General features: G+C 44.5%; 2 long non-coding RNA genes across 2 annotated transcripts in view; both read left to right on the top strand.

Moving 5' to 3' along the window:
- Positions 1-24047, top strand: part of LOC135320878 (uncharacterized) — a 65197-nt gene extending 41150 nt beyond the window's left edge. Inside the window, exon 6 of the long non-coding RNA XR_010380218.1 lies at positions 23178-24047. This is a non-coding gene — a long non-coding RNA (uncharacterized LOC135320878). The remainder of the gene's footprint in view (positions 1-23177) is intronic.
- LOC135320885 (uncharacterized) lies at positions 2109-5707 on the top strand. The gene is made up of 2 exons (XR_010380231.1): positions 2109-2979; positions 4195-5707. It is a non-coding gene; the product is annotated as an uncharacterized LOC135320885 (long non-coding RNA).
- Positions 24048-25615: the final 1568 nt, after the last annotated feature.

Genomic DNA, 25615 nt, shown 5'->3' with positions numbered 1-25615 from the left:
GGAGGCAGCCCTCATCAGCACTGGCACCACCCTCTGAGTGGCAGTGACAGCAGTGACTGTGTGTGGACGTGCAAAGTGTTGTTCCAGGAGCTTTACATGCATTTCTGCATTTAATAATTAAAGCCCTCCTGTGAGGAATCATTTTAGGTTTTTAATGAATAATACATTTTATTTTGATTTTGAGAGTTCAAACTTCCAGAAAATTTACTGGAATAGTACAATAAAGGCTTAGATACAGTTCACCTAAAAGGGCACTGTTTGCCCTTTTGTGTCTGGCTTATTTTCGTATAAACTTTCAAGGTTCATCCATGTTGTAGCCTCAGTCAGTACTTTATTGTTTTGGTTTTATAATATCCTTTTTCTTTTTTTTTCGTTTTTTCTCTATTTAAAAATATTTTCATTGAATTCTAGTCAGTTTATAATGTTGCGTCAGTTTATAATTTTGCATCAGTTTCTTGTGTACAGCACATTTCATTTATATAGGAACATACATGTATTCATTTTCATATTCTTCTTCAACATAAGTTACTATAAGTTATTAAATATATTCTCCTGTGCTATACAGTATAAACTTGCTGTTTACTCTATACATACTCAGTATCTGCAAATCTTGAACTACCAATTTATTTCTTCCCACACCCTCTCCCCTCTGGTAACCATAGTTTGGTTTCTATGTCTGTGTGTCTGTTTCTGTTCTGTAGATAAGTTTATCTTTTTGTTTGTTTGTTTTTTTAGATTCCACATGTGAGCGATCTCATATGGTATTTTTCTTTCTCTTTCTGGCTTACTTCACTTAGAATGACATTCTCCACGTCCATTCATGTTTCTACAAATGGCATTATTTTATTATTTTTTTATGGCTGAATAGTAGTCTATTGTACAAATATACTACAACCTCTTTATCCAGTCATCTGTCAGTGGACATTTAGGTTGTTTCCATGTCTTGCTATTGTAAATAGTGCTGCTCTGAATATTGGGGTGTAGGTATCTTTTTGAATTACGGTTCCTTCTGGATATATGCCCAGGAGTGGGATTGCTGGGTCATATGGGAGGTCAATGTTTTGTCTTTTGAGGAACCTCTGTACTGTTTTCCACAATGGCTCCACCAAACTGCAACCACAGTGTAGGAGGGTTCCCTATTCTCCACAGCCTCTCCAGCATTTATTGTTTGTGAACTTCTGAATGATGGCTATTCTGACTGGTGAGATGTGATATTTGATTGCAGTTTTGATTTGCATTTCTCTGATAATGATATTGAGCATTTTTTTCATGTGCCTATTGGCCATTTGTATGTCTTCATTGGAGAAAAGCTTCTTTAGGCCTTCTGCCCATTTTTGGATTGAATTGTTTGTTTTTCTTTCTTATCAAGTGTAAAAGGTGTTATATATTCTGGGAATTAAGCCCTTGTCAGTCTCATTTATTGCAACTATTTTCTCCCATTCCATAGGTTGTCTTTTAGTTTTGCTTACTGTTTCCTTTGCTGTGCAAAACCTTGTAAGTTTAATTACATCCCACTTGTATATTTTTGCTTGTATTTCTATTGCTTGAGTAGACTGCTCTAGGAGAACATTGCTGAGATGTATGTCAGATATTTTGCCTATGTTTTCTTCTAAGAGGTTTATAGTGTCTTGTCTACATGTTTAAGTCTTTAAGCCATTTTGAATTTATTTTTGTGTATGCTGTGAGGGAGTAGTCTAACTTCATTCATTTACATGCAGCTGTCCAGTTATCCCTACACCATTTGCTGAAGAGGCTGTCTTTACTCCATTGTATGTTCTCACCTCCTTTGTCAAAGATTCAATGACCAAAAGTTTGTGGGCCTATTCTTGGTAATTTTGTTTATCCATTCATTGATGGATGGATATTGTTTGTAACCTTTGTCTACTCTGAATGATACTGCCATGAATATTGATGTGCAAGTTTTTGTGAGAATATGTTTTCATTCTGTTGGCTGTACAGTTGGCCCGCCATATCTGTAGTTTCCACTTCATGGATCCAGATGGCTGATTGTAAAGGGACTCAAACATCCTTGGATTATGGTATCCAGGGTGGGGGGTTCCTGAAACCAACCCCCCGAGGATACTGAGGGATGACTTTACATGTAGGAGTGGAATTGCTGAGCCATATAACTCTAACCTTTTGAGGAAACACCAGACTTCTCCAAAGAAGCTGCACCATTGTCCCTTTCCACTGGCCGCAAATGAGGTATCTCTGCCTCCTCAACGACACTTGTTATTGTCCATGTTTTGATTAAAACCGTCCTAGTGGGTGTAAAATGAGAACTCATTTTGATTTTGATTTGGCTAGTGATGCTGAGCTTCTTTTCATGTGCTTATCGGCCATTTGTGTATTTATTTAAATCCTTGGCAAATTTAAACATTGGGTCGATTTTCTTTGTATTGTTCAGTTGTAAGCATTTTTTATATATCCTGAATACTAGTCTCTTCTTAGATACATGCTTGGCAAAATTTTTCTCCTATTCTGCAGATTGTCCTTTCACTTTATTTTTTTAAGCATTAAAACAATTTCTTTACAGGGGAGGTAATTAGATGTATTGATTTATTTTATTTTTCTTGCTAAGCATGCACTCTGTCACTTGATATACCCCCTTCCCCTGTCATTTCACTTTCTTGATGATGTAATTTGTAACAAAAAGGTTTTAACTTTGATGAAGTCCAGTTTATCTGCTTTTATCTTCTATCACTTGTGCTTTTCGTATTGTATCTAGGAAACCAAAGCCTATCCTAGGACCACAAAGATTTATACTGTGTCTTCTTTTAGAAAGTTTATAGGTTTAGTTTTTACGTTTCTGTCTGTGATCAATTTTGAATTAATTTTTATTTATTTAAAATATGGGGGTCCAGATTCCAGATTCATTCTTTTGCCTGCAGATACTCAGCACTCCCTGCACCATTTGTTGAATAGACTATTCTTTCAATGGAGTGTTGTTGACACCCTTGTGGAAAACTGACTGTAAATGTAAGTTTTTCCCCCTGGGTTTTTATTATGTCTCATAGATTTATTTATCCAAACTTATGCCAGTACCATTCTGACTTAGTACTATAGCTTTTTAGTACCCTTTAAAGTGAGTCCTCCAACTTTGCTCTGCTTTTTCAAGATTGTTTTGGCTGACCTGGGCCCCTTGCACTTCCATATGAATTTTGGGATCACTTTTTCAATTTTTGCAAAGAAGTCAGCTGGAATATTGATAAGGATTCCACTGAATTTGTAACTCACTTTGGGGAGTCTTAACATTTTTAACAATATTGTCTACCATTCCATGAACATGGGATGTGTTCCATATATGTAGATCTTTTAAGTATTATTTCGGTGATACATCAAAATATTCAATGTACAAATCTTGTAAATTTTTGTTAAATTTATCTCTCATTTTATTTTTAATGCTGTTGTAAATGGAAAGGCTGAGCTTCTTGAGGGTAGGACTATATATTAATTTGTTTATTTCTAGGATTTCTACACAGCAAATACTCTAGGTTTATATTTGCTACATAAATCTATCCACAACTCTTCCCACCCCCGTGTTATAAGAAACCAAGACCCAGGTTAAGCTACCTGAACACCTATGTGGAAGTGAGAAATGAGACCCTTGGGTGGGGCTTTGTGAAGATGATACTGAGAGCTTATTTAGGATGGCTTCATCTTAAATTCCTTTAAACAACACTTCTGGTGTAGTCAGATACATTAAGATCATGCCCTTTTGATGTGCATAGGAGCTAAGACTATCATTTTCAAATAATTTCTAGTGAGAGTGTTGTACTTGAAATCAAATTTGCATCAATCTTTGAAGATATATGTTTCAGGAATTTTGACTAAAGAACACCTGTCTTTATTCATTAATGACAACTAAATTCTCAAGCAACATGTAAGAGTTTGAGCAAACTGCCCCAGCCCCGTAGTGCTGGTTGGCTGCAGCTGTAACTGGAGTCAGTGCTTACCTCTCCCAGCACGCTTGGGCTGATCTGCTCAAAGGTGTTCGTCCAAATGTTTGTCTGTAGTCTGTTGGACAAAGCCATAAAACATTGAGTTAATTTTGCTGGAATGCAATATATTCCTATTAATATTAAGTAAGCACATATTGAGTGCTTACTGTATGTTGGGAATTGTCCCTCAGCCTCACATGTATATTATTTCACTTAAAACTTCATATATTTCCTTGTTATTCTCACTTTACAGATAAGGAGACTGAGAATTAGGTCTTCTGTATTTTGGATGGAGCTCATTATCAATGACAGGAAGTTGTAAGGAAAAAGATATTGATTCATCCTGAGAAAATATTTTTCTGACCGTCAGCAGTGAAGAGGGTGAACACTGAAGAAGGTGATCATTGTTTGAGTGAGACGAGCCCCGGGTTGTACGGAGTCAGCATCCCTGTCCTGGACACGGCACGTGTAGATCTGTGTGGTGGGTGAGGCGGCGAGGCCGCGCAGGGAACGCGGATGCCGGGCCATTGGGCTGTGCTCAGGCCCGGTGGGGCTTTCTCCTAAGGGCAGTGGACCGTCATTGACAGATTTTTAGTAGGGGAGTGGGGTGCTCTCGTAGATCACTTTTGTCTTGTAGAATGCTTAGAAACATTTAGAAGGCTCTGCAGGAGGTGATGTGATGAGTCAGATTAGGGTGGCTGCCAGGTGTAGGAGTGTAGAATTTTCAAGTGGTTTTCAGTCCCAGTTTTGTGGCTGAGTAGCTGTGTCACTTTGGATGATGCACTCAAGGAAGTAAACAATTTATCTAATCAATTGAAGAAGTGATGTACCGACCTCCCAGGACTGCTGTGGTGATCCAGTGAGATAACGTGTTCACAGTGTGCAGCGTGGTCCCCAGCACACAGTCAGTGCTGAGTGAGTGCCAGTGAGTACCTGGTAGTTCAGGTGTGGGTGGTGGGACTCGGTGACTGAGGAAATCTGGGCCCTGAAGGTGGGGTCCAGTCACATCTGTGAGTGATGGGCCTGAGCTGGGAGAGGAAGGGAGACCTTGCCCCCCGACCAGGGGCCCTGGGTAGGACGGCTATGGGAGGAGCACCGTGAAGTCAGCTCTTTGCAGGTGGAGCTCGAGTTGCCTTTGAGATATCTAAGTGCATTGTCATGAGCTCAAAGAGGAGGTCTGGGCCCGGGCTGTGAATTTTCCTATAATCTTAATCCCTGAGGACGCTGAGGTATTGATCACTGAACGTGAAGACATACTTTACAGGACAAGTGAATAGTAGTATCATCTCTGTCATCAAAGCTCACATCTCTTTATTCATCACAAGTTTGCTATTGGGTACTTACAGAGCTCACTTCACCGCCATCCCCTGGGCTCAGGCTCCACAGTAAAGAGCTGGTGAGCCTCCCTCTTTTCCAGAAGAAGACACATTTAGCTGGTAGAATTCTGTACCTCGCCAGACTTAGAATTTTAGTTTGTTGTTTTAATTCTATTTTCTGTTAGCCATCTCCTGACAGGAGAGACGTTTTACCTCATGGACATATTTCAATTAGCTGTTACTGAGAATTGCTGATCTGATCCATAGTGTAAGTATTATATTAACCTTGTAGAGTATTTATCATTTTTCTGTCTTTGCCCTTTAATTTTGTATGCCCCTTCAAGTCTCTATCCTATTTGGGGCCTTATTTTTTTTAATTAAAAAATGTCTATTTGCAGTTAAGAAAACAAAAGAAAAGAAAAAATACACATGATAGCTAAACTTAGAAAATATCTAGTGTGTTTTCTGTCTCGGCAACGGAGGGTTCTAGAAACTCGTGAAAACCTTCATTACACAAGTTTCTTAAAATGCTGATTAAGAAATAAAACCTTCCTTCTTCATCTTTCAAGCTGCACAGCTAATTGTGAAGAAAGTGAGGGGAAATCCTCAGAAGCCAAGACAAACCAGAAAGCAGGGATTCTGGGTGATACGCGAGCCTTAGAAACCCTGGGGTGCCTGTTGGCTCCTGTACTGAGTTTCAGTTGCCTTGACTGGAGGGTAGGAGGTGAGCCCGAGTCCTCTCACAATGGGAGTTGGATGACTGATCATATGTAAGGCCAAGCCCATCCCGAGAAGCATGGTTTACTAAAGGGTTAACTATGAAAAAAAATTCCTCAAGGTAAGACATTAAGGAAAGTCAATTTTTTTGGAAGAGGGGAAAAATAACAAATCCAAAGTAAGGATATAGTTTAAAGCTCTTCTGGCATGAGAGTAACCACAAACTCCTGGCAGAGAATCACAGCTACTCCTGGAATGAGAAGCTGTGGTTTGAATGAATCAGTGAGCAGCCATTCCGAAAAAGGCCTCCAGAGTCTTGAGGATCAAGATACTTGAATGCAAACACCTGTCTTCCAAGGTCTCAATCAAATAACCAGAAAGGTTTTAAAGGAAAGAAGCCATAATCATAGTTCTATTTCTTAACATTACTTTATGCTAGGAATTCAGACGTGACTATGGAGTTGTCTCCTCTTTTATGGACCTTACCTTCTCTTTGGGGAGACAAACTGACATAGTTGGGGAGCTTGGTGGAGGGAGGTGATAGTCTGTTGCAATTAGCCAGGAGAGGAGATTAAGAAAGCAGTGAAGGGTGGGTGAACTTTTTAGCTAAGGACATTCTTGTTCTGCTGGCTCTTAATTGCAGGCTCAATGAGCAGTCACTGGAGGGAATAGATCTTACGGAGGATGGACTTAGCTCAGGTCTCTTTAGAATGGACAAGTGAACCTGGAGAAAGACAGTCAAATCTGTGCAGACATTAAAGTTCACTTGAACGTGCTCCATCCCTGAGCCAAAGATAGGACAAATATGCAGCACTTCTTAAGGACAGAGGAGTGGTTTTTAAGGTTCTCCAAGAATGAAGCCCAGGGAACCGAGATGGCCAGTTGTCAAACTGTGACTTTGCTCTTTGGACGGTGTACCCACCAAGGGTATTGGCCTTTTATACATTTCCATTTCTCTTTAATACATGTCAGGTGATGAGGACGTGGGTACAAGTGTTTGACACCTTGTCGAGGCGACTTTGGGTACCTGCCTAGAAACGCGGGCACGGCTACAACTGCGTCACACATGTTGCCGCCCATCCCGCTCCCCGGCTCCGTGATCACGGCAGAGTGGTTCCTTGTTGACCTGTCCATCTCCTCTGTGACATCATAACCCATGAAAAGACCGGAGAGTATTAACTTGGCTTTTTTAAAGTCAAAGGAACAGATCTAATATGGAGTCAGATTTGTTCTTTCCTATTTCAGTATTGCCATGGAGAAGACAGTTTGGGCAGCTTTTTGTAGGGTCCTCGAGGCTTTCTCTCTCAGCCTCTGGGGGCCTCTATTGAAAACCCTTCATAGCTGTCTGGCCTGCTGGAAAACCACTCCGACTGTTTTGCCTTAAGATGTGTTCAGTTTATAACTCATCTCTACTCCTTGGAAAACAACTCAATAAAAACTCAGTTGGTTTTCCACCAGCCATGGGCAGGGGTGAGGGATACCTTGTTATTAATTCATAAAATAATAATAATAATAAAAATAGTAATAATAAAAATAGTAATAATAATAATAATAATAATAATAATAATAATAATAATAATAATAATAATAATAATAAAAGAAGTCTTAAAACAGCACTGGGCACATAGGTGAGTCAATAAATGCTTCCTGGCTTAAATCAAAAGTGATGACTCAGTGATTCCATGGCTGCTGTATTTGCTGAGCTAGTTACTCCTTTGCTCCATTACACATTTTTTAACTGAAAAAGAAATACATGCAAATGGTTAAAAAAATTCAAACAGAGCACAAAAATACACAATTGAAAGAAGTTTTCCCTCATCCTCTCTTCTTTCAGCCCTCCCTGGAGATGCCACTGTTTACTATCCTTTGGGTGCTTTTCCAGATATGCTATGCACATTCCCACATATGTATGTAAATTCCTTTAAAGTTTTAGTTATTTTTAACTTAAAGGGATTTAAATCCTCAAGTGGCTTCTGCCTGGGTAATAGAACAGAACAAATCTGACTCCATATTAGATCTTTTCCTTTGACTTTAACCCTATGCTCTGTCTCCTAGGCTTCATCTTGCTTGTAAAACAATGTTGCTTAGAGCCTGAAATATACAGGAGAACCTATTCTGAAGGCTCTGATCTTTAAGTATATTTAACACATTTTCATTCATAAAAAGATAAGAAATTGCAGAATAGAAAATAACGTTTGTTTTGTTAGAGGTTTACAGAGATTTGACCCAGGCAGATAGCTGCAAGAACAAAGGATTCTAACAAGAAGGAATTCCTACACCAAGAAGATTGCAACAACCAAGCACGTAGGAAAGGAGCCTGAATTCTGACTTGGGGAGATGGTTTTCCAGGACATTAGTTTGCCATCTAGGTCTACAGAAACTTGCTATTCCATGCCCCAACACCTGGTCTCCCAACTTATTGGCCTGTCCTGCACTGAAGAGAATGAATTTGGATTTGGTAGCACTCCAATATACCTAGCAAGCTGGGCACTGGAACTGAGTGTTATGGAAACAACAGGCCAGCCAAGGAACAATCACCACTCGGAGTGTTGGCGTACTCAGATTTATTATGCCGGCGGGCTCAGAGGGGCTTCTGCTCCGAAGTTCTGAGCACCCACCTCCAAGACATACACATGAAGTTTTAAAGGGTTAATTACAAGTAAGGGTGTATTAGCCAATAAGGCTCAAGCAACAAAAAGGAAGGAATCAGCACACTGGTGCTTGTCAACTTGTAATAGACACTTGTTGAGCTTCTATTTACGACTTAGCTTGTTAGCCCAGTAAACTGACACTAAACTTCAGATTTACGAGTTAGCCCAGCAGAATTTAGATCAGTAAACCGACACTTATCACACTTAGATTTGTGACTTAGCTTGTTAGCCCAGCTGGGCTTTTCCTTCACATGAGGACAGCTCTCCCACACCCAGGGAACTACTGTGAGCCCTTGATGGTTCCACTAGGGTGGAGTGTGGTTTACCCAGGACGGATGGGGACTATGCACCAACACTCAGGCAGTCTGCTCTGTCTGGGGCTCTGATCTTGAACCACCCCGCTCCCTGCCAGCCCAACACCTGGGACAGTGGAGCTAAGGCAAAGATCGTGCCTGCCTGTTTCCCAGCGTGTAAAAGGGGAATATGTACTCTTCCCAAGGTAGTTCTGAGCGACAACACCTGCGGGTGCTTGGTTCCCAGACCAAAAGAAAACCCTGCTCTGCTTGGGGGCAACAGGTGTGATACCCGTAGGGGTTCTGCAGCAGCATCGGATGGAGGGCTGGATCAGGGAGGTAAAACTTGAGCTGCGGGCCTTGAAGTGTTACAGAAGGGTACAGAGGCAGGACTGCCGCCTTCTTCAGGGTGCCACCAGAGGTAAAGCTTTTTCTCTCCATCCCCGCTAGGACCTTACCCTTTCCAGATCCCTCCCTTCTCTCTGCTCTTCCGGTCCATCTGTCTCCCTCCACTTTTTCCCTCCTCTCCTCCCCCTCCCATCTTTTCCCTCCCTCACTGCCCCACCTTCTCTCGCAGAACCCAGAGCGGATTGCTGGCCCTCCTGCGCATGGGCGGTCGGTGTCAGCTGGACCGCGGGTTGGAAGCTCCATCTCCGAGCCGGGGATTAGCCCCAAAGGCTTCTCAGCTCTGTCGCTCGGCAGGCCTTTAGCTCCTGCCAGGGGCCGGTGCCTCTGGCTGTGGAAGTGCAATGTGGGGTCTCCCGGGAAAGGGGTCAGGTGGCTGCGGGAGGGCGGTCCGCGTGTCACAGACCACGAGGGCGTGAGTCAGCCTGTGTTCAGCTGAATTGCTCTGGCCAGACCCCTCTGCCCGCGCCACCTGCCCCAGTGCCCCAGTGCCACAGCTTCCCGGGGCCAGGTGTGCACCTGCCGCCTCTCACCCAGCCGGGCTCCCCTCAGTCCGCTGCTGGCGTCCCCTTCCCCTCTCTCGCCCGCGAGTCCTCTCCTCCCGGGCTTCCTCTCCTCGGCCACCGGCCCGTCCCCACAACTGGGCGGGCTGCGTCCCAGGCGGGCGGGGTCTGCGGACCCGGACGGGGCAGCTGGGGCTGGGGCTGGGGATGGCCTCCGAGCGGGGCTGCAGCCCGCGTTTCCACCCATTTCCCTGCCCCGTGACTCCGGGGCTGCCCTGGTCTTCCTTTCCCGCTCCCTGAGGAACAGCTCAGTGGCGTCTGCGCTGCTCCCTGGGCTGAGAGCCTCCGGCTGTAAAGCCCAGCTACTGGTGGAGTCGGGAAAAGGGATCCTCAGTGCCAAGCGAGCTTCTGTCTCCTCCCTCAGTGTTTCTGCCCCAGGTAAGTACCTTGAACACTTTCAGGTGTTATGATGGCGGTGCTTGTTGGTGTCATGTGTTTTTATAGTGAGAGGGATTACAGTGTTGAAAGCAGGGCTTGGTTCAGTTAAAATTGAGCTGAAGGCATAAGGCTGTGTCATCCTCCTTCCTTCCCTCTCCCAGGGTGAAACGTGTGACCATCGATTTTAAAAAGACAGTTACATTCCCTAACTAGCCCAGCCCAGCTTGGTGTGTTAACAGGAACAGCACCACCAGAGGCGTTGGAGACCCAGGGACATTGCAGTCCTAAAGAGCTCCTGGCACAGTTTGGTTTGTTTTGGTTTTTTGTTTTTCTTAAATTGTGGGGCAGACTAAGTAGTATAGAGGGAAAAATAATTGTCAAGAAATATTTTTTCATATAACAGCTTTATTGTGATATTGTTCACACACCATGAAGTCCACCCATTTAAATGGTACAATTCAGCAGCTTTTAGCATATTTACAGTTGTGCAACAATTATTATCCTAAACGTTTTCATCACATCAGAAATACCAGTGGAAATGAATGACCAATCCACCCCTCCCCAGTGGTGGTTCTAAAGAAGTTTCTTGGCTATTCTTGACCATAAATTAACTTGTTAAATTCCATGAAAAATCTGGTAGGAATTCTAATCAGAATTGCAATGAATCTGTCTATCAAAATAGGAAGAATTATTGTCTTTATGGCATAAACTTCTTCTACCCATGAATATAACTGGGACCCTATATTTTCATCTCTCCAGAGCCTGGCCCATGGGAAGTCCTCACTAATTTTTGGGCTTGTGAATGATGAGATTCTATACATCATTAGTTGCAACTGTAGCCTTTCACATAAGAGAAAATTAACCTCAGTGAAGCCAAGTGACTCTCTGATGGTCAGAAAGAGTGACAGCCAGTGCTGGAGTGATCCAGTGGACTTGGTGCTTGCAACCAAAATTCTTCAGCAGCTACAGCTAAGGGGATTAGAGTGTTCTTTTATTTTTTCTTAATGGCGTTGCTTTTATTTTTACTTATTTTTTTAAATTAATTTTTATTGAAGTGTAGTCAATTTACAATGTTAGTTTCAGGTGTACAGCAGAGATTCAGTTATGAACATATGCATATGTGTATAAATATGTTTTAGATTGTTTTTAGTACAACTCATTACAAGAAATTGAATATAGTTCCCTGTGCTATATAGTAGGTCCTTGTCATTTATTTTATATTTATTAACGTGTATCTGTTAATCCCCCCTTTCCTGCCTGCTAACCACAGTTGGCTTTCTATGTCCATGAGTCCATTTCTAGGAGCACCATTTTTCTTAGTAATATATGCTGGTTGGCTGCTTTCAGTTTCAGTAATTCCATCTGTGGGTGCTTTTCTTCTGGTGGCCTTTATGTGGTTTGTACACGTGGTAATAGAGGTCTGTATTTGGGAGAACTCCAGGCCTCGTGTAGTCCCTGGTACAGAGTTCCCACTGAGTTGATGCTTGAACTGGGAAAAAAACATAGTAAATGTTGGAATTTCCACTATGGTTGAGACTTCCAGGTTTCTATAACCTGCTTAGCCCACCTTAATATTGGCTGCACCCTTACTTGGTAATTTGGTGGAATTCCATGGTATGGTGGTGTAGAGACAGGGCCTTTTATGCTTATTCTCTTTCCTTTTTCTAACACTCATTCTCCTGGGTCTCCCAGATCCTCCCCCAGCAGTGCCCAGGGCTGGCTTGGTGCTGCGCTGAGGATATATTTATTAATAAGGACCTTTCCTCATCTCTTCTGAGCCTCCATTTTTTTCTCTGCACAATGAGGGCTTAGACTAGATATGTGCTTTTCAGTTTCCTTTAAAGCCATGTTTCCTTTGAGAAACAGAAAATGCAAATCACTCCTCCCATCCCAACCCTTTAGATTTTGATACAGCCTCCAAGGAGTGACATAGCACTTTGTGGAAAATTGATGTGATTGTGATTCCAGGTGGCACAGAAAAGACTCTTCAGAGATTTATTGCAGGGAGAGGGCAGGAAAGGTGCAGTATGTCACACTTTCTAGTGTGAGCACTGGAGCAGTGGCTTGGATTTAAATACGGTGTCTGACGTGGCCTCTCTCTAATCATGTACAATGTGATAAACTTCTCTACCTCAGTTTTTCTTGATGTGTCAAGTTGGCGTGATAATATTTTAGGGCTTTTGTGAAACATTATACACATAATCCATTTGTGTTTCGGTAGAAATAAGACCTGCTAGGGATTCAGGGATTTGTTTAAAAAAAAAAAATCTTGTCCATAGCAATCTGTCGGTGTGTATTTTGAATTTCCTGTAGGGTGAGGGTTGAGTCTAAAGTCCATCGTGGGACAGGTGGCCCATAGTTTTCTGTGCGCCTGATTGCCCCCTCCTCCCCAGTCCTCTTCCTCAGTCCAGGATTAAGTTCCCTAGTAGATTTACACAGAGGTCTTGTGGAAATGGCTTTTCATTTTATTGTTTCACCAAGAAGGGCTGCCATCATGATCTCTGTGGTCAGGTTTTGAAGGGCTGCCATCATGATATCTAGTCAGGTGAAGGCTATGCAATTGGGAGTTTCTATTTAATAAAAAGAAAAAAATTACAAATAGAAAATTAGAACAAGGGTGATGACAGGAGCTCTTGGAAGTGGGCACCATTAGTTTTGTTAGCTTCAGGTGCAGTGGCCTCTTGCCACGAGGACCCATCCTCTTGCTCTGAAGTTGGAGGGACCAATGGGTTGAGTGGGAATGTTAACTGAGTGTATCTCATGTGCTGGCATTGTCCTATTTGTGCTTTGTGTTCCTTATTTGAGACAGTGAGCTCATTTAACCTCAATAGCCTCTTTAAAAAATTAGACTTTTTATTTTGAGATATAATGTAGATTCCCATGTAGTTGTAAGAGATAATATGGAGAGGGCCTATGGACCCTTTGTATAGTTTTCCTTAATGGTTCCAACTTGCAAGTTTGGGGTACAATTCATTACTGACTCACTAACAATTTGAGGTTTGTTTTATTGCCCTAATTTTATTCACGATTAAACTGGGGCTTAGAGAATCACACAGGCCTGACCAGGTCACCCACATTGTTAGTGTCGAGACGGGTGGAACGTGGGCTTGGGATTTCCATGCAGTACCATTATGATGGTCTGTGGCAGGGAGCAGCATTCACTTTGCTGGTTTATTCATTCATTCAACAAACATTATTGAGTAACCTCTGTGGGTCAGATGCTTTAATAGGGTTATCTGATTCTTCAGCAGTCCTGAGAATCAGGTAATGTTTATATTTTTTAATCTGAGAAAATTAGCTCTAAGAAGTTATAACCCCCCCAAAGGAAATATAGCTCATAAAGGAGCGATACTAAATTTGTACAGTCACCCCTTTTTATGCAGGTGGTACCCTAGGCATTTTACATTTGCAAACTTCTGTAATCCAGATATATTCATGTAAGAGAAAGATTTTTTTTTTAATTGAAGTATAGTCAAGTTTACAATGTTGTGTCAATTGCAAGGTTTTTTTTGAATTTTGAATTAAAAAATATTTTTTCAGGAGGGTAATTAGGTTTATTTATTTGTTTCATTTTTTAAAATGAGGTACTGGTGTTTGAACCCAGGACATCGTACATGCTAAGCACGTGCTCTACCACTGAATTGTACCCTCCTCCCCAAGGCAAGTTTTCTTATCCATTATTCTGAAGCTTAGGAGTTCAAATAAATTGGATAGAAAACCAGATCTTTTGATCCCACTGTAGTACTTTTCTTTATATTCTGCTGAAGGAGGATGGGGAAAGCACTTCCTTTGTTCATTTCCTTATTCAGCATTTTTCAGCAGTGACTTTGCATCAGGGCCTTGGTAGGTGCTTGGAAACAGAAAACAAGAAATGACCCTTCTCTGCAGGGCAGGAAGCCTAGACCAAAAGCTGGGTAATGTGATCCGAGCTACGGTAGCCATTTGAAGACTCTGAGGACAAACTGTACCCCCGGATTTACTTGAGATTCCCTTGCCTTCTGGTTGGTACACACCAGGTCACCGCAACCCAGATGGGCCTGCAGCCCACAGTACAGTATGTACTTCGATCTCCTCTCCCCTCTCGTCAGGGCCTGCAACATGAGCATCCCTGACTACGTGCAGTGTGCTGAGGACCACCAGAATTTCCCCGTGGTGGTCGAACACGTGGGGATCATCTCAGAGGAGAATTTCTTTTGCATCTATAAGTGAATCACCTTGGTGAGTCAGATCAGTCCGTGCAGCTCCCAGTGGGCAAACTGTATCCACTACAGTCACCACTATGCGCCCAAGAATGGGTGGAGCGACTTCCAGACCCACCGCAAGGTCTTGGGCCTTGTCATCATTACTGACTGCCTCTCGGCCAAGGCTTCGAAAAGCTCCACGTGCAGAGGAGCTGTATGGCACCACGCTCTATGACTCTCAGCTCTTTGACTTTCTGCTGCATGGGGAGGTGGCCGAGCAGACGCGCACCGAAGTGGCCTTCAATTTACGAGGACTGCAGGGAGGTGGAGAAGAGGATCGACGACTTCACTGAGTCACTCTTCATCTTGCCCAAGTCCAAGTGGCTGGACGGTGCATCCGACAATTCTGGGGACAAGATCCTCCTTCTCTGCATCCCATTTGAGAAGGAGGACATCATGGGACTGGACACAGAAAGCAGGTAAGTTTACCTGGAGGCCAGTCCACCCTGGCTGTGTGCCGGGTTTCTTCCCTACATCCAGAAAGGGATCAGCAAGGAAGAGGACTCTCTTGTAGCCAAGGGTGGAGGGAGGTGCAGCCCGCCGGTTTACAGACATTTAAAAGTGAATCTGCCTTTGTTTCAGAGAGATCCTTTTAGGGTTATTGTGGACACTTACTCCAGCTTTTCAGCCAGGACCCTGGTGGGACCCCTGGAGTTGCTGTCCAATAGAGTATCCACAGCCACTGATGCTAGGAGAGCTGGGGAGGAGGCTGCTCTGAGCTGAGATTTGCTGTAGGTCAAATGAACATCAGACGCTGAGACTTGTCTAGTAAAAAGAATGTAAACTATCTTATCACTTCCTATATTGATTACATGTCAAAATGATAGTATTTTACATACAGTAGGTTAAGATTTGTTCTTAAAATCATTTTCTAGTATTTGTTTTTTGTTTGTTGGTTTGTTTCTTTGTTTACTGTTTTAAATGTGGCAACTGGGAAACTTTCTTTACATGGCTCTCATTTCATTTATGTTGGGCAGCCTGTCTTAAGATAGTCTCATCCCTTTGCTTGTAGATGAGATGCTGAATCCCGAGAGGCAGAACGAGGCGCTGGTTCAGTTGGGGCTGGAGCCGATGTCTCCTGCCTCCCAGGCCCAGCACCTGTTCGGCTCAGGCCCTCTCTTCCTGCCCGACAGCCAGCATGCCATGTTGGGACATCAGAATCACCGCCAGGGACCTCCGAATGAACTCCTTATGCAGGGAAAGGCATATCACGGAGTATGGGAAAGAACAGGGAAATGTTCATCCTCACTTTGTCCCTGTGATTAAGTCAACGGCCCCATTTTGTCTCGGAATTACAGACGAGCTCTTCTGGGCTGCCTACCCCCCCCCACCATCTGCTCTGTTTCCCCGTGTATCTATAGTGCTGTCCTTCGTGCAGAAGAGGGTGACATGCCTTTGCCGAGAGGTGGTCCCCCTTTGCTGGGGAGAGTGAGGGAAGCTGTGTGCCCACGGCCTACGGCCTCAGGCCTTGAGTCTGGAGAGAACTCATGGCGGTCTGACAGGTGACGGTCGGAGGACCTGGCACGGCTGCCGGGCCCACTGTGGAGGCGGTGCTCTGTGATTCTTGAAATTAACTAAGATCAGATTCTACTTTCTGGTTGTTGGTAAGTTGGAGGAGAAGATGCCAGAGAATTGATAAAAAGAATGTCCAGACCAGCCCTGTGAGTGATAGGCAGAGGTGACCCGAGTCCCCCACGTGTGTGAGGTGCCTAGCGGGCTCTGGATGAATTTTCTGTTCCTCCCGGACATAACTCTATGGCTTAAGGAAGAGGCAAGGCATGTCATGGCCTGTACTTGTCCTCACAGGGCCCTGTGATCTTCATGCCCGCACTCCCCTTCTGCTCCTTGGAGATGAGGTGTCAGGTTTAGGAGCCTGGGCACTGCTGAGGGCATAGCTGCCAGCACTGTGCTACACCGAGGCTGGCTCCGTTCACCTCACATGTCACCTCCTGCTGAGCCCCCAGGCGTCAGTCAAGGTAGGTGCATAGGTGCAACATACACAGAGACCACGTTCTCCCCCTGGACAGATTGGTTGGTGAGCAGTGGAAGCCTAGAGCCCTGCCCCAGCCCCAGGCCCGTGCCTCCTCTTTTGTCATAGGAGGCACTGGTGACATTTTTGCTCAGCAACTGCTTGGCTCTGACTCTGCAGACCCACCAGAGAATGCCAACTTGTTTTTGCCTTTTGAAGTCTGCCCTTGGGATTTGGCGGAGTAGCTGGATGTGTGCTTAGCCCATAGTGGTTGACACTGTCACCATTGTTTACCCAGAACCTCGTGTACCAGGCATGGCTCCCGGCATCAAAATACAGCAGCGCATTAAACCTCCCTCCTGGTGGGTCTGTCTGTTTTGGTACCATAAGGGCTCAGCCAGCATCTTAACGTCAGTGAGATAACGTGGCCAGTGAGCTCGGGTCAACCACATTCTCCTCCAGTCACTTTTACTCAATTTTTGCTTTTACTATTCCACAGTCATTAATTTTTTAAACAATGCTTTGGTACAGGAACAGTCTAATTCTCTCCTGCTACTCTTGGTGGAAGTGAGTAAAACTGTCCAGCCTGAAATGCGACCACAATTTGTAGCTCAAAAGCTGCCTAGACGCATATAGGTGGAGTTTTGGTTAGGGGCGCTGATCACGTTGGGGTCCCCCGGCAGCGCCGCTCCCCTCAGGCCCCTGCCTTCCCTGGAGCAGGAGGTGAGTGTGGGTCTCACCGTCCCAGCATCCCTGGCCTCACACACTCACATAAATTCTTGTACATGCTGTCAAAATCATTTTTGTTCTTGTGTGTTTCTAATTTTCTCTTGTTCCTCTTTTCCTTTTTCTTTATTCTTTTTCTCTTGTACTGCCCAGTGAGCATGTTGTTGCGTCTGAAAATGTGGGCTGTGCACACCCTGCATTGGAAATATCCAGATTGCCCTCCGTACTCTCTCCATCGCTTTAAAGAGCAAAAACTTAACAGTTACCTTGATCCATGTATTATCCTAGTCATTTTTTATTTTCTAATTTTTTGGAATATTTGCTTTGTTAGCACATCACCCACTGGTGTTTGATACCTGTTAAAATCCTTGCTTTGAGGAACCTGTTTGGTCCTCCTTATATTTGGTGACAAATGCGCCCTTATTCAATTTGTTTGATTGTTTTGAAGAAGTGAGATGCGAATTGATTTAGGCGGCTGCTGAGGGATTCTTTTCATGGAGTATTTAATCTTGTCAAGTCAAAGTCTGCAGCATCTTGCTCGATTCCTGCTTTTACACAAACGTGCTCTTCACGCGGTTCCTGGCTGTCACAGTGTGACGTGCGTGATGGCACTTCCTGGCCAGCGGTCACTGGTGAGAAAGTGGCAGGCTCATGGGTGTGCAGCTGCAGGGGACGCTGTTGGAGGAAGCAGTCACCGTTTACTTATTTAATTTTTTTTTTTTTGCATTCAACATCCCTGTGCCATTTACTTTACTTTGCCTTCATAAAGTGGCTTAGGGGGGTCTAAAATCCATGCCACTCTTGTGTTCCCTTTACGAGGCTGGTTTTTCTGAGTATCAGGAAAACATGGCCTTCTCCTAAGTAGCTGGCTCACCTGGATCTTGTTGACACAGCGACCGCTAAAGGGGACCGTAGCTTCCTCTCTTCTCCAGCCAGTGGGCATTCAGAGCCGGGTCTGTGCTTTGCCTCAGCAGCCGTGCAGGCCTCCCTGCCCCGGCCTTTACTTTTAACCCATGTTGGCATAAATAGCTGACTCCGTGTCTGTTGCAGCTGATGTCCACCACTGACGGCCGTGTAGTTAGTTTGCGGTAGGGAGTCTGCAACACCCCAGCCAACCTTGAAGGAAGAAGTTTTGGCCGACCTAGGACCTTGGATTCTCACCCCCATCATGGTTCATCTCACTCGGTGGAAGGGTTTGGCCACCACCATCATGCTGAACATGAGGCCTTGTTTCTCCTTTCATGCTCTGGTCCAAATGTGGACACTTCATTTATCACTGAATTTGTATCGCTTGAGACAGGCCATAATATCTGAATTAGTCCATCACATTCTGGATGGGGAACAGAACAGAAGTAAGTGTCACAATTAGATGGAGTCTAGGCTGTCCGTGTTGGCTAATGCTGGCTGTGATCTGTGATGGCCGGGCTGTGCCCTGGACACAGGCCTTTCCCGTGGCTCCCGAGAGCCCAGGGGTTGGAGTGAGAACAGCCTTGCCTGGGTTCCTCCATCCTCATCTGCTCACTGGCAAGTGTGTCTGCTAATTAGGAGCTCCCCCAGACCTCGGGCCCTTCAAAGCTCAGACCACGGGAGAACCTTGAGTCCCTTCTCCTGGGCCTCCTTTGTGAGAATACAGTGCCTTCTGAGGTGACCAGTGGCAGGAGATGCCTCCCCCTCCAGGGAGCACCCTACGGAGGACTGTTAGTCAGTGTACCATGCTGTGAACTTGGGGGGTTACGGCCATGGTCCCTGTAGAACCACATTTGAGATGGGCTTAGCGACGGAAATAATAGGACTGATTCCAGGCCAGGGATTAGGGGAGGGAACATTGGAAATTGAATGTGACCTCAAACACATAGTTGGGTGCTGGGGCTGTTACTAAAATGGGGAGTCTGGGAGGTACCTGCCAGGAATCGAATTCCAGAGTAAATGGTGAACATGAGGCATTTTTAAGATGCCATTTGTCATCCAAGTTAGGACTTCAAAGAGGCACTCGTGTCTATGAGATTGTGGCTCAGGTGAAGGAGCCGGACTATAGATACACGTTGGGAGTCGTCATTCTTAGCTGGTGTTCATAGCCTTGCATGTGAATTAGATCATCTCGAGAGCTGCAGACTGAGGCTGAGGGGGGGCAGGGCCCTGCCTGGGTTGGAGGAAAGCCCAGACCATGCAGCTTTGGTGTGTCAGTCAGCGGCATTTGCGATTTTCAGCCTAATGCCATTTATCTTTAAGGGGCCGGGGGGTGTGCAGGGCCAGCCAGGAAGAAATCTGAAGGGAGGGTCGTGGCCACGTGTGTGTCTTGGGAAGATGCAGAGTCTGCAGGGTCCTGGAGGGTAGACTTCTTAGAAGCTGGAGTTGGAGTGAGGAGTGGGCAGAAGGTAGTCACACTCACCTGTGAGGGAGGGGGGAGTCCTTGGGAGTCCCCACCCTACCGGACTCGCTTTCCCATGAACAGAAGGCAATCATACAGAGTATCTGAAGTGAGAAAGGATGGGTGCTGGGAGGGGAGCCAACCTGGAGAATGGTGCTTGGAAAGTTCTGGAATAGTCTCCCTGGAAAATAGAGTTAAAAATACCCAGAATCTTAAGAACGTTGATAGTGACTGGGGAGGAAGCAGTTTTTCTGGCCTCCTAAGGGTAAGTCATGTATCCGGGGATACACAGAAAAATCGGGCATTCTGTTCCGTGGTCTTGATCCTTACCGGGGGAACAGTGCAAGTTTAAAGGGGGAGAAGGGCAGTGGAGGGAAACTAGCCAGGCCCCGTGTCAGGTACCAGTCGGCCGCCCTACTTGCGTGTTGAATTCACATCCATGCCTCCCAGGTGGGCGGTGGCAGCCCCCTTTTGCAGATCGGGAAGCCTTCTCAGAGGGTTAAGGAATTGGTCCGTTTAGTGGCTAGTAAATGCTGCAGCAGAATTCAAGCAAGGCCTTGTCAGACTTCAAGGGCATGTTTTCTCTACTAATTCCGGTACCTCCCTGTTGAACCTGGAATGATGAATTGGGTCAGTTTTGGAGCCTTTCAGAAAAAGTACGATTTAAGTGCCTCAGGACTGTTTCACAAAGCTCAGCGTTCTTTGATTTTTCTGAAGCACCGCAGTGCTTTTCGCCCCACAGTTGTTAGGTATTCTCCATTCTCGATGACGTGGTTGCAAATCACGTACAGGTGCAAAACCAGACTTAGCAGCTTCTGAAGGGAAACTCTCCAGTTCTCCCTTGATCGGCTTTCTTCCACGGGATGTAACTGTGCTGCAGTGTAGGCCTGAGTTTTACTTATGGAGTGAGGGTTTAATATCCAAAGTTAGCATAAAATGGTCAGATGAAGAAAATCGACGTTGACAATTTATTTTTGGGTTTCATTAGACAAGATATACTATCAATTAATGACCCATATAGCAAATGAAATTGACTACAGAACATTGCATTTCTTACTTTCTATTTAGAGTTCTCTTACAGAATAATGTTGCCTGTTTTGGAACATCATCTCCACCACCACGGCACCTATCAGTGTGTTGGTGTGATTGCATTTACGCAGTGAATGTAATCTGATCTTCCTCAGCCCCAAACACTCCAGTGAAGAATCACGGGCTGTAGCCATCTCTTGGTCACGCAAATACTTCTAAAATTATATGATGCCAGAAAAGAAGGAAGAGAGAGAGAGAGATTGCCTTTATCAAAGTTCCTTTCAATTCTAACTGCAAACTGTTGTTGAGCAGCTCTGGTTTCCTTTGGATATGAATATATACATTTCTTTGCATGTAATCTGGGTTTTGGACTAGAACACCAAGTTCTTGCTGTCCACAAGCCACAAAAACAGTAGCCAAATTGCACACGTGTGAAATTGTTTATATTTTTCCTGAGAAAGTATCCTTGAATTTGGGACTTGGGCTGTGATTTTTGCTTTTTGCTTCCCGCACCCCTCTTGTAATCTCTCACTCCTTCCCACGTGGCCCCCAAGAGTTCGTGGTCTCAAAGGAGCGGGCAAACACCCAGTTGGTCACCATGTACTGCTGCTATAGATGAAGCCCAACCAAGACCTAAAGGACATTATCAGAGAGGACTTCCTGGAAGAAATGGACTCTACATTCATTTGTGAGGACAGAGTGTCAGCCAGGAGAAGTAGTCAAGAATGTGGCTCAGGTGGCAGGTGCAGCCCGGGCAGATGCCTGGAGGCTTTTGGCTTGGGGAAACGGGGAGAGTGCCCTGTGTGGTCCAGGGTGGAAGGTGCCCCTGCTGGTGAGGACACTGGAGAGAGTCCGGGATGGAGGGCTTTGGAAGAGCTTGGGTTTTACTAGAACTGACACAGTAGTCAGTGAAGGGTGTCATCAGAAAGTGACCCTCAGGAAAGGTAATTCTGGTTTTTCTTCTGATATTCTACAGACACAAGGGTCGGGACGTGTGAGAGTAGGTATATCTGTCTCTTTGAGACCCACCCCGTCAATCATTTATTCATAACACGTGCACTTCTGTGTGTCTAGGGGAGAGAGGGTGGAGCCACATTAGTAAGCAAAATGTATTTGCTTCTTGTGAGCTTAGCATTGTCAGAAGTTGACTTAGCCTAGAATGTTCTAGGAATAGAGGAACAAATTGTGGTAGTTGGAAGGAGGGAAGGCTTCCTTGGGAAACAGTCAAAATGAGCCTGGAGACAAGTGGGAAGTAGGAGCAAGTCAGGGGGCCCCTGAGGTCACTGGGGACCTGTGTACTGAGGTGAGGCTGGGCAAGCAGTGTCTGGGGTGGGGCTAGAATTCCACCAGGGAGCCTCTGAAGGGTTTGAAGTGGGGGTGATGTAATCAAATTTGTGATTTGGGAAGACTGCTGTGGCTCTGTGTGTGTGTGTGTGTAGCAGGGAAGAGGGGAAGGGTGCCACCAACAGGGGGTGTCATTAGAAGAACATTCACAGGCTGGGAGAGAGGCGTCGGGACTGCTTGGGGACGGCAGGGGCAGTGTGGATGCCGGATTTCCTTATGGGGAGGGCTTGTTAGCAGGGCGACCCTAGAGGCGACTTTTGGCTGGAAGAAAACAGATGGAGGCTGCCAGGTGGACTTTCCTCTTCTCTCCTTCCCTGCCTTGTGTGATGATCTTAGCTCAGCCAACTTTTGGAAAAGAAGAGCTAAGTTCCAGGGTAGCCCAGGACTTTGTTGAGCTCGTTCGAGTGAGATCTGATAGGATTTAGGTTTGTGTTCAGATCTGCATGTTCACTTAGCTAGAAACGTCCCGTCATTTCGATTTCTATAGGGGTTTTTATTCTTGATAAAGATTGCTTTCTTGGTGAGAGGAAATTTAATACAGCTGTTGGCTTTCTCAAAAAAAATCATATCTTTTAAGAACTTTAATATTCAAAACAATAGGAATCTATTAAAATGTTAAAGTAAGTCTTTGGTGCAGTTTCTTTGCTTTCTGAGCTAGTGTGGAGTTAGAGCCTTTGCATTACTTAAGAGCACATACTTGTCAGTATTTAAAGAGCTGTTTGTGAGCGCCCCAGGCCCCACCTCTCAAAACATCATTAAAGTTTGCTCTGAAATAGTGAGGTCATAAAGGTCTTATTTGCAGAAACCAAACAGTTGGTTTATAATATGCAGCATAGCTCCCTTTATAAAATAATAATATGTTCAAAATTAAGAAAGTGGAGGATAATTGATTTTTTTAAAGCTGAAACATAAACTTTCTTGTGCTAATGTTGCAACTGGAAATTTTGAAAAGAAAAATCCTACTGTAATATCATCTACGTGGAATACATATATGACTTTCACTTTTGAAATGTAACTGCGCGGTGGTTTTTGAAGTCAGGAGAATTCCAGCTCAGATACTGGCAGTGATGGTTGCTGGCTTTTAATGGAAGGGCCTAAATTTGCCTTCTTAGCATTTTTTTTTTTTTTTTTGGAGTGAAAAGTTTGAGTAGTGCTTTGCCAGCATGATTTTGGGGCAATTTGAGGGCAGATGTCGTGTACCAGCAATGAGATATTTCCATGCATTTTATTTTCCAGACATCACCAGGGCACATGTGGGGTTTGTGCCTGCAGGCTGGAATGCTGCTGGACTCCCTGATCCATCACCGTTATGTCCTGGAGCTGCTCCGGTCAGTGAATGATTTTCTGTGGCTTCTAGGTAATGTGGTCTGAGGCAGATGATCAGATGTGTAGTTAAATTACTATTACTTGAAATAAGAGTAACCTAGAAACATGGCTCTAACAATACAGTGTGAGGGAGAATTGGCTGAGCTGCTTGCAGTGGGGAGTCTTATCAGGTGACTCCCTCACCGTGATACTTGCCAGTATCCGCCCCAGCCCTGCACGGTAGTCCTGCCGAAGCAAGCATGCTCTTTGCTCAGAAACGCACTGAATTTCCTTGTGCCTCTGTTTGTTGGCTTGTTTTTTGAAAGCACGTCTTGCCCTTTGCTTAAATGCCATCCATGGTAGTCACTACTTACACTCATTCTACTGGACTTCATTCATAAATAGCTGCTGAATGGAAGAACAGAATGTAGTATCTCCATGTAGTGGAACATTATTCACATGTAAGAGTGAATAAAAAAGAAAAAACAAATAAAGAGGAAAATGAAAAAGGCCACCTGTTCTGGGAACTCCTCCCTGACTGTTCAACCCGCACTTTTCCCTTTGAAACCCAATCACTTATGCTCCACCGTACTCTTTTTGATAGTACTTACTACCTTCTAATAAACTTTAACGTTTTCAAAAAAAAAAAAAAAAAGAGAGAGAGAGATGCTGATACCACTTCAAAATGGACAAGCCTTGAAAACAGCATTTTAAGTGAAAGGAAGCAGACACAAACGGCCACATATTGTTGATTTCAGTGATCTGAAATGCCCAGAAAAGGCACATGCAGAGGCAGAGAGCAGGTGATGGTTGAAAGGGGCTGGGTGGAGGGGGATTAGGGAATGACTGATAGTGACAGGGGGTTTCTTCTGGGGTGATGAAGTGTTCAGGAAATAGATGGTGGTGAGGGCTGCACAACTGTGAGTGTGCAGAAGACTGCTGAGCTCTGTCTCTGGGAGTGCCTGTGGTTGGGGCGGCTTTATTTTGTTCTCATCGTGCAATGAGAAGACTCATCTGCTGCTGTGGCCGTTCTACTCCCGTGAGTGGTGAGGGTCAGAGACTTTGTAGAGTCATGTTTCTTTTTTTTTTGCCCCTTGCTGAGTGTAGGCAAAAAAGGTTTAAGCCTGAGAAAGTGCTCCATCTGCAGAAATGTCTTTTAGTTTTGCATGGTGTAAAAACCTTGAGAGCTTTTTAATCATTGAGGACAGCCTGTGGGGGGAAACAGCCCGTGAATCCTGGGTGAGTCCCGGAAGAGCTGCGCGTCCCTCCCTGACACGGGTGGGGATTTCACCCCCGTTCAGGCAGTGAAGGGCCCAGACCCGAGAGCGGAGTTGACAGTCGTGAATATTTACGTGAATCCGCTGCTTCATCTTGGATATTAATTTCAAGCTGAGTCAGTTTGTGGCGGCAGCCTCATCCTACATCAGGAATTTATAGTATCTGCTCTTTGAGGTGAAGACCTGACAGACTTGACTATTTAACAGTCTCCCTTGAATTGATATCTCAGATTACTTTGTCAAAAGCAAAACAGCAGAAATACAGACGTCCTTTAATGCCAATGTGACCTGGAAAGGGTTTAGACTCTGTGCCTCAGTGGCCTTATCTGCGGGTGGGGATGATGATAACAGTGCTTCCCTCAGAGGGGCTGGTGAGGGGAGAGTTAGAAGCACACATGGAGGACTTACACGAGATGCTCATGAATGACCGAATTTAGTGCTCTCAGCCTGGTCAGACCTCAGGAGCAGAGATGTCAGAACAGAGCAGTCCTAGCGGGAGCTCGATCCGTGTTGGCAGGTGTTACGATCAGTATCACCTCTGTGGGTTATCAGGTAGTTTTAAGACTTGGTAATATGAATTCATGAATAATGTTAGAAGACTAGACATCTCAGATCCTGTTTACATAGTTCTGAAGATTTCCTCTGAGAAATGGATGTTTTCTCCCCGTCTTAAATCTGAGATGAGTCTCTAAAAAATTCTGTATTCCTCCATCTTTTTGCTTTAATTCTCCATTTCTTAAAAAAGAAAGTTTTTAAATGGAGTTTATGGGGACTGAACTGAGGGCCTCATGCATGCTAAGCACATACTCTCCCAAATGAGGTATAATCTCCCAAATGATTTTTTTTTTAATTTACTTTCTCAGTATTCAGAGGTTAGAGGCCTCTAATTCTTTTTCTGGAGACTTGTCCATGAACCTGTAAATCTATAATTAATGGACAAAACTTGGTTTATTAAAAACATCAATAGAACATTCTGCAATCCATCCAAAAGGAAATGCTGATTGAATTAAAATGTTTCTCCTTTAAGGTGATTTCTCCCTTTTGGTCTAGCTTAATTTATTAACAGCCATCCTCATCATCATAATGACCAAA

This window comes from Camelus dromedarius, unplaced genomic scaffold (genome assembly GCF_036321535.1).
Source record: "Camelus dromedarius isolate mCamDro1 unplaced genomic scaffold, mCamDro1.pat HAP1_SCAFFOLD_31, whole genome shotgun sequence".
In the NCBI taxonomy this organism is placed as follows: domain Eukaryota; kingdom Metazoa; phylum Chordata; class Mammalia; order Artiodactyla; family Camelidae; genus Camelus; species Camelus dromedarius.
This window is presented reverse-complemented; position numbering and strand designations above follow the sequence as displayed.